General features: G+C 37.6%; 1 protein-coding gene across 2 annotated transcripts in view; it reads right to left on the bottom strand.

The window, feature by feature from the left end:
* Nucleotides 1-4056: 4056 nt before the first annotated feature.
* LOC114877502 (tubby-related protein 4) overlaps nucleotides 4057-7904 on the bottom strand; it is a 34755-nt gene continuing 30907 nt past the window's right edge. For both annotated transcript variants that reach the window (XM_046287130.1, XM_029190164.2), the window contains exon 16: nucleotides 4057-7820. The gene's annotated coding sequence lies outside the window, so the exon portion shown is untranslated. The remainder of the gene's footprint in view (nucleotides 7821-7904) is intronic.

Genomic DNA, 7904 nt, shown 5'->3' with positions numbered 1-7904 from the left:
CATTTTGTTGCTGTCTCCCATGCCGGCCCTCTCTGTTCCAATATTTCCAGAGCACAACTTGAGAAACTCACTTCGTCTCGACCATTTACCTTCGTCCACCGTCCGGTTGAAAGATTTTTCATCGTGGCTGGACCTGTTATACTCTGTCGTTTCTTGCTTTCAACACGTCATTCGACATCTGATTCGTAACAAATATCATCGATATTTATATAGAAATACAGGCCTATAGCTCAATCCTCGAACTCCAGATGTTTGATAAGGCATCCCGGAAGTCGAGGATTCGAGCAGTGGCAAAATTATCATAGCTCACCCAAGAATAGCGTACGTGAAAAAAAGTTTAATTGCGTGAAAGCCTGTTGTGTAATTAACAAATTTGAAATTCAACTTAACGTTTTCCATTCTGAGAAAGAATTATGACGTATCGAGTGTTGATCGCATTAAGGACTACGGAAACCGTACGGCAAATAAGAACACGTTTTGATTCTGTTGAACAGCGTACACCAGCAACGGCAAATACAATCGTGGTATGCGTGCCGCCAAGTGAAAAGAGGCGAACGAACATTGTATCGCTTTGGTAAACGCAAAAATGTCCAGCTAATTATATTTGTACGTGTGCGAACACGTGTTTCACGCTTGTACGGACAGTCAATGGAGACTGTGACTATCGTTGAACAGGTTGGCACACGGTCCTCCTCGGCTTGTGCAAGAGGACTGGTAGACATCGCGACAGAATAAGATGGAAGAACGCGAAAGAGAGAAGGGCAAAGAAAATGCTTGTAGAAGAAGTGACCAGAGTCTAGAGACCCAGAGCATCGTTTAAAAGCAGGATGCGAAGAACGGCGCGTTCTAAGTGTAATTACCATTGGCGCAATTAATTTAGTTAAAGAACCCCGGCATTAATTTACAATGCGAGTCTCTCAGCTTTTTGATGCTCGCTTCTTTTCTATTCGATGCCGCCTAGAGCTCTGTAACCACGTGCATTGGAATTCCTTTTGTCGCGATTCTACCGCACTGAATTTCAACTTGTCTTTCAATCATTTTTCAACGCTACATGGATCCAATTTTTTCTTATTTAATTATTAAAAGGTTTACGTTGAAAATAACAACACGTTTGCTTAGAAATCATCGAATTTGGATAACATCGGCGATTCTATCGACTTTTAGAAAATCAAGGAAGTCATCAGTGCCACCATTCACGAATTGTGTTATTCGACCAACAATAGCAAATTTCTTCAAGTTTATAATCTTGTTCCAGCTGCAGAAAATCTAAAGGTGGAAGATTCGAATAGCTGAAAATTGTGGTCTCTATAAGAGAATTTTTGGATACTCACCATGGGACACGTGTCTCTATTGATCTTTTCCCTCGATCACCTGGATCTTAAAGTATCAGCTGCTGGCTAAGAAGAAGGTCCAATTATTTCTCTCTTCAGCTTCAAAGATACCGCAAAATTTTTATAAAAACAAGTCCAAAGATGCAAAGTTTCCTTTGATCTCTTAATTTAATTTCTTCGCTTTTTCCAAAACGGATATCCGTTAAATCGAACTATTTAACACGTTCGGCAATAAATCAAGCGTAACGAAAGAAACAGAGGTAGTTTCGCCTGACCTGAAGGAACATCAGAATCTTGGCACACCTTCAAAGCCACAGTTCCGTCATTGTGGACCGTGAAGTACCGTGAAAAAAAGCATCACGGACCATTGTACCTGGTCCCGGCTTTACAACTGGGCGGGATGACCCCTAAATATATTTTACAACAGCCGCCCCTCAGGACGCCCATTTACTCCCTTCTAACATCTGTACAATCTTTCACCTGGTCAGCTCGTGTCTCTATATAGAACCGGACATTGATTTTGTCGCACCATCTCCCATACACTCAATAATTTTCTGCTCGTTATTGTCGCTTTGCTTCTACCTACTTTCGAACCTAACAAAATTTCTCCTTTAATCTAATATTCCTTTCAAGTCTCGATTGATACCACACTCCGCTTTTCAAGGGTTAATAGATGAATATTAAGATATTTAAAAAGTCTATTCTTGGAACCTGAAACATTTCTATTTGGAAACCTTTGCATGATATTAAGAAAAATCACTTAGTATCCTAGCAACAAGCCAAGCAGCGTACGTTCCACGTCCTCCGGACGAATCCGGTCATAAATTCCCGGATGAGGAAATTTTTCGCGGCCCACCCGCTTAAAGAAGCTTGTCGAATTACAGCGAGCACCGGGGTTGCGGCAAAAAGCGTCGAAAAGAACGGCATTTCAGCCGAGTGGTTTGGAAGGACGAAATCCTTGGCGGACAGTAGTGCGTATCCGGCAGGTGTAATCACGGCGAGTCCATTGGCATTGGTCGGTGGTCCAATTAGCGCAGCATCCGATAAACGAACGTACGATGGGGTGGCTGTGCAATTGCCGGTAGACCGCCATATAAATTTCTTAGTAGGAGCCGGTAGAACCGCCATGCCACGCCGGTTGTTGCAAGCAACCGGGCTAACTGTCCTCTACACGCCGCGCCGAGTTGTGCTGTCTTTCTTGCCTGTTCGCACGATACTTAGCGAACAGACGCATCGCTAGCTAAAAGGGTATTAAACGCCTTCCTTGGAGAAGCTGCGAGATGATTTCACCGGGGACAGTTACTATCTGGAATTCACCGCCTTCCGTCAAACGGCCACGGGCTACGGACCGACGGTACAGTTAGCCGTGGAACGAACACCACCTTCGAATGCGGCCATTCTTGAATACACGCACCCTGAGGAAGGTAACGTTTCTACTGTCGCCATTTTGTTCTTGGTTGAGATTTTATTCTTTATTTTATTCTTTGGACCATGAAGTATGTACTAGAAAATTAGCTATGCTTCCTCTATTATGGGTACTTCATATTTTTTACAAATTGTCTTTGCAAAAGTTTTGTAATGTATTTCAGTTTTATTGAACCAACATAATTTTTAAAATTTTTCGGATCTTCAAGATTTAAAATGTAGCGATTTATGTTATCTTTAATTCGTGTGGAACATGCTTCCTGAATATTTTGGAAAAGTATTAATAGGAATCATTTTATTGGAAAAAAATTAATTTTATAAGTTTAAAACATTATATGATGGGCTTTAATTTTATGCAAATGAGGATTTTGAAAAAAGAGTACTTCCATCGCTATCTGGTAGTAAATGATAAAACTAATGAAACAAAAAATAGTTTTTCTTTTTTTTTTTATATTAAGCAAATTTTATAATTTAATTATGGGACCACAGACAAGGTGTAGAATAGACTTAGCATTCGATTTTTTTTCCTTTTGTTTTATGGTTTTAAAGACTCGTGATACCTCTTACCATTTTCTGGTCACATACTGAAGTATGTGAACTGTTTTACCAGTCCTTCTACCACACCTTGCACTCACAACTAAAGACACAATTCTGACTTTATTTTTTAGAAATCAATCAAACTAATTGTTTGGTAAACTTGTATTTAAAAAAACCCGCCATACATTAAAAATTTTTTTAATTCGATCCTATCGCCATCTATACAAAAACCCCTCAAACTATTCAACGACTTACCGATCAATTTTCTGAAACGAGGAAACATATGCGTTTCACATTTTTATACTAGGATGACACTTTTTATATAGCTGATGACACTTATTTTTGAGGCATAAATTTAAAACCTCTGTCTCTGCAAAGACATGTCCAGTTTTGTTGATTAAGTCGATTAAGAATTTTGAATTTAGTTCACCGCTTCACCGTTACGCGGCGCTGCAGTAGCGGTTTCAAAGTGGCGAACGACATTACGCGATTGTTAACGTATTCTTCTTCTTTACAGTTTTTTAAATGAAAAACGTGTTTTAACGTGGTGATTTGATGCACATTATCATTCCCAGTATACAGTGATTCGGTGGAAGTGTTTGAAGCAAAATTCAACAAAAGGTAAGCGAGAAATCAGCAATTATACAAAAATTCCTTTCACGTGCAAAGATGCCATTAGAAAAGCACTCGATTATTCTAAATTGCAATGGCGTTCATCTTAGCGGAACGTTAACAGACAGGAATAAGAATAGTATTGGCCGTGTAGAATTTCATTCTTTATTTACAAATATCTGATAATCATCAATTGTACTCGGTAACAAAATTGCATTACGCATATACAGAATGATCATTCAGCGCTAAGACCACAAAATCAACAATCTCATTGTAGGAGAGAAAACAATACTGATACTATTTGCACACTATGTAAATCGTGTCCTTTACATACGGTATACTCAGTCGCAAGGTTTCACACGTGACACAGCGTTTTCGTATTAAGCATTATTCTCAAACGTTTACGCTCGTTAAATATGTAAATCAAATATATGAAACGAAAAAATAAGAACAAATATACTACCACCTATGGGTTAACGAACATGTATGGTCTGACTCTTGAGCTAGGCCGAACATTTTGGAACTCAGTCACGATTCAGGCGCGTACTATTTATTACAAATCCTTACACGAACTTATCATACGTTCAATTAACAATTGCTGTACAATTAATTAAAATTCCTGATTAGCAAATTCGTGTATTGCAAATCGGTTTACATTACACGTCCTAGGCACTCTATTCATCGCCAAAGAAAGCAAATTACCATTGATAATCACAGGTATCAGTTTAACGCGTTTGCTGTTTGACTCGGAAGCGTACCGGTCGCTGTGTGCCACCACGTTCGAACGTTGGCGATAGATCACGCGATATCGCGTGATCGGACATTTAGCATTGTTTGAGTGAGCGACAGCAAACGTGTTAATGTTAATAGAGATATCATATAACTCTAAGAGGAGTTATATACTAAACTGGACCGTCTTTGACGTAAACGTTGCCTATTACGTGACTCAAGTCCGTCTTGTTCGGCGGAGATGCATTAAGATGTATACAGGCTGTCTCAAAAAAAATGTACACTGTGAAAACTGACAATTTTTCATGTTAGAGAAGACTTTATTTTGCAATATTAGCATTTGATTTTAAGGTATAGGTAGAAAAAACTTAATGTACTATTTTGGGGGCATACTCTATTTAAACCTCAGGGTACTAATTAACTTTTGAAACAATGACAATTTATATTTTAGACTACTTTTAGATAATATTTGTTTTAATATATGGAAGTGCTTTGTTAAAAAATTAGTCAAAAATTCGAATCTGAAAAATAAGAATGTAAATTGTAAAATATATCAGGATATTTTACTTCCCTTTGGTATAAAGAATTTTCACTTTTTATAGTATACATATTTCTTGAGACAACCTGTACATACATGTATATACGATATATTAAAAATAAGTGGGTCACATTGATGCTGTTTTTTCCATATCAAAAGTTCGTGCAAGTATGAAAAGTTTACCATCGTGGAACTTTCATCGTAACGTGATTCATTGTCTCAAGACTTCATAATTCATTTCTTTTTTACATTCGTTCGCATGTTCTCTTCTTTTCGTAGAATGATTCTTGGGTTCTCGTAAATGAAGATAATTCCGCAATAATGTCCTAGAAAATTTTCTTTCGATAAACTCACAAACTCATAGTGAGATTTGAAGAGACACTTCGAAGGATAATAAGGGATTATACATAAATGTTTCACATGTTGAAAGATTTTCAAAAATTAAAATGATTGGATATAATATAATATAATTGCATATAAGTACACATAATCTCTTTTAATATATATCAAACCACTTGTAATTAAATTTTCCAAATGGTCGTTGCTAATCTCAAAATGGACACCTTCTCTTATTCGTCCTATGAGTTTGCGGTTTGTATTTTTCAGTGCAAATTGTCTACTGGTGATCGTTAAATAATTTCAACATACAATGTTGTCTAGAAACCAAACAAACCATACCGTTCAGTATTTTTATATACTGTCATTAGCTGTATACTTATCGCTAATTCGCGAACATGGGGCGGTCTGATCGGTAAACTCTGTAAACGTTGTCGAAAAAAGAACGATATAAATATTCGCGATTTACTCACCCCATATCGTGGCTCGTGTATATTTCTGCAAAAAATACGATTACAACCGGTATAAGAGGCGCGAAGCTTTTCAGAAGAAACCAAATGTGTGTATACATATGTAGAGCCATTTCTCTTGCGTGTCTCTCGACAAGCGTTAGCACGGTTTCGAAATTAGATGCGTGTAGGAGGTATAGCTAATAAATAATTAGACTGACTCTACAATTCAATTTTTATGGAGAAATCTACTCCAAATTTACTGCAAAATTTCAATTGCAATGCAAATTGATTTCCAGAAGCTCAACTTCATTCTTTATTAGTTATACCTCATGTGTACACTTCCTTGCAACGATACTCCCTTCGATTAAAACAAAATTTAAGAAAATGTATCTGTCACTTAATTTTCTTTAGCCCCAATTTTCTTTTCTCCCAAGAGGGGTATGGTGGAATTTACCTCGCTCATAATCAAGGGAAGTTTACATTGCATACCATGTACACCTACACCAGAGATGTTCATATACTGCGCACGAGCAAATATACCCCTTCTAAAGAGCAGACTTCGCAAAAGAAACAAAAGGTGTCGCTCGATGGGGGATGTTCGCTCGGGCAGCAGTTAGACATCTCTGACCCACATTATACGTAACAAAATTTCCAGCTTGCCTTCATTCGTGATCGTTCCAGGCGTCTTTTTCTCAAAATTGTCAGCTTATCCAAAATTCTGAGCGTTTCCCCTAGGCCTGAAATCGACATTCACTTCTTCTCTCCTTTTCCCTTTCATGTTACTTACAATTAGGCGAATAGAAATATAACGATCGTGGATTAAGTACGGACGACAGTTAATTTTTTTTTATGCGTGCACAGATTGGCAATACAGACGAGAATATTTCCGTTGTATCTGTCTCGCTTCGTTTTTCTGTTTGCCTAATTTTTCCATTTTTTTTCGTCTGTTCTGTTTCGACGAGGACGAACACAGGCCCCGGACGCAAAACGTTACATCATTTAGCGTTAACTTCTTTTTTTTTGTGTTTTTCTCAATTTTCTCTTATAATACGCCATAAGAAACATTTAATCGAACAACATGAAAGGCTCGCGCGGTGATTCGAGTCCGTCAATAATAATTATATTGTATATAAAATTCGAATACACCCGGCGGACCGCAAAAATGAACGAGGTGAACTTTCAACAGCATTACTAGACTCCAACGTGTCGCATAAACTATACAAAAATGAGCGCTCGAAGTTGGGATAAACGAAATACATTTGTTGGACGGTACGACGAAGAAGCATTTTTAACAAAATCTTTTTTTTTTTTAGTATTTTCCTTTCCACCATGGTTCCTCGTGACACAGAATCTCTTTGTGTGTTTGTCAGATTTTTTTTCTTTTCATTCTATCGCTAAAATTCAGCGATTCGACGCGTTCAAAATCACGTTCAATAGTTTCGAAGGCGTTATAGATACGAGAGGTATTTCTTTTGCTCTTCTTTTTCGCGCTACAACGGAAGGCCATGTGTTTTTTTCAGCTTCGAGATTTTGGGCGGGAAAATCTCTGTTACGTCGCGGAGACGGCTGGTGTATAACGCTCGTTTACCTTAAAGATTTACTCTAGTTCGTCACTAGTTTTTAATAATCGAAAGACATGCGGCTCTATTACATGCTTCAAAGCTGTATTTAAACGTGTCTTTCGTTCTTTAGTATTCTAGATGCGTAGCGTATCGTTACAGCTTCAGCTTTTTCCCTATGGCTTGCTATGTTTAGTTTTTCTTCTTCAGTTTCATTTTTTTTTTCTTCATTTCTGGACGAATACTTTAATTTAATATACAGTATCTTTCCTGGTAGTTGCGTTCCGAATTTCGCACAAATCTGAAAATTTATTGCATGATTTAAGAAGCGAAGAAATTAGAAACGTTGATTGGCAACATTTGATAAATTGTTTCGCAAAATATT

This window comes from Osmia bicornis, chromosome 9, assembly GCF_907164935.1.
Source record: "Osmia bicornis bicornis chromosome 9, iOsmBic2.1, whole genome shotgun sequence".
Classification (NCBI taxonomy): Eukaryota; Metazoa; Arthropoda; class Insecta; order Hymenoptera; family Megachilidae; genus Osmia; species Osmia bicornis.
Note: the sequence above shows the minus strand (reverse complement) of the source record. Positions and strands in the feature narration are given on the sequence as shown.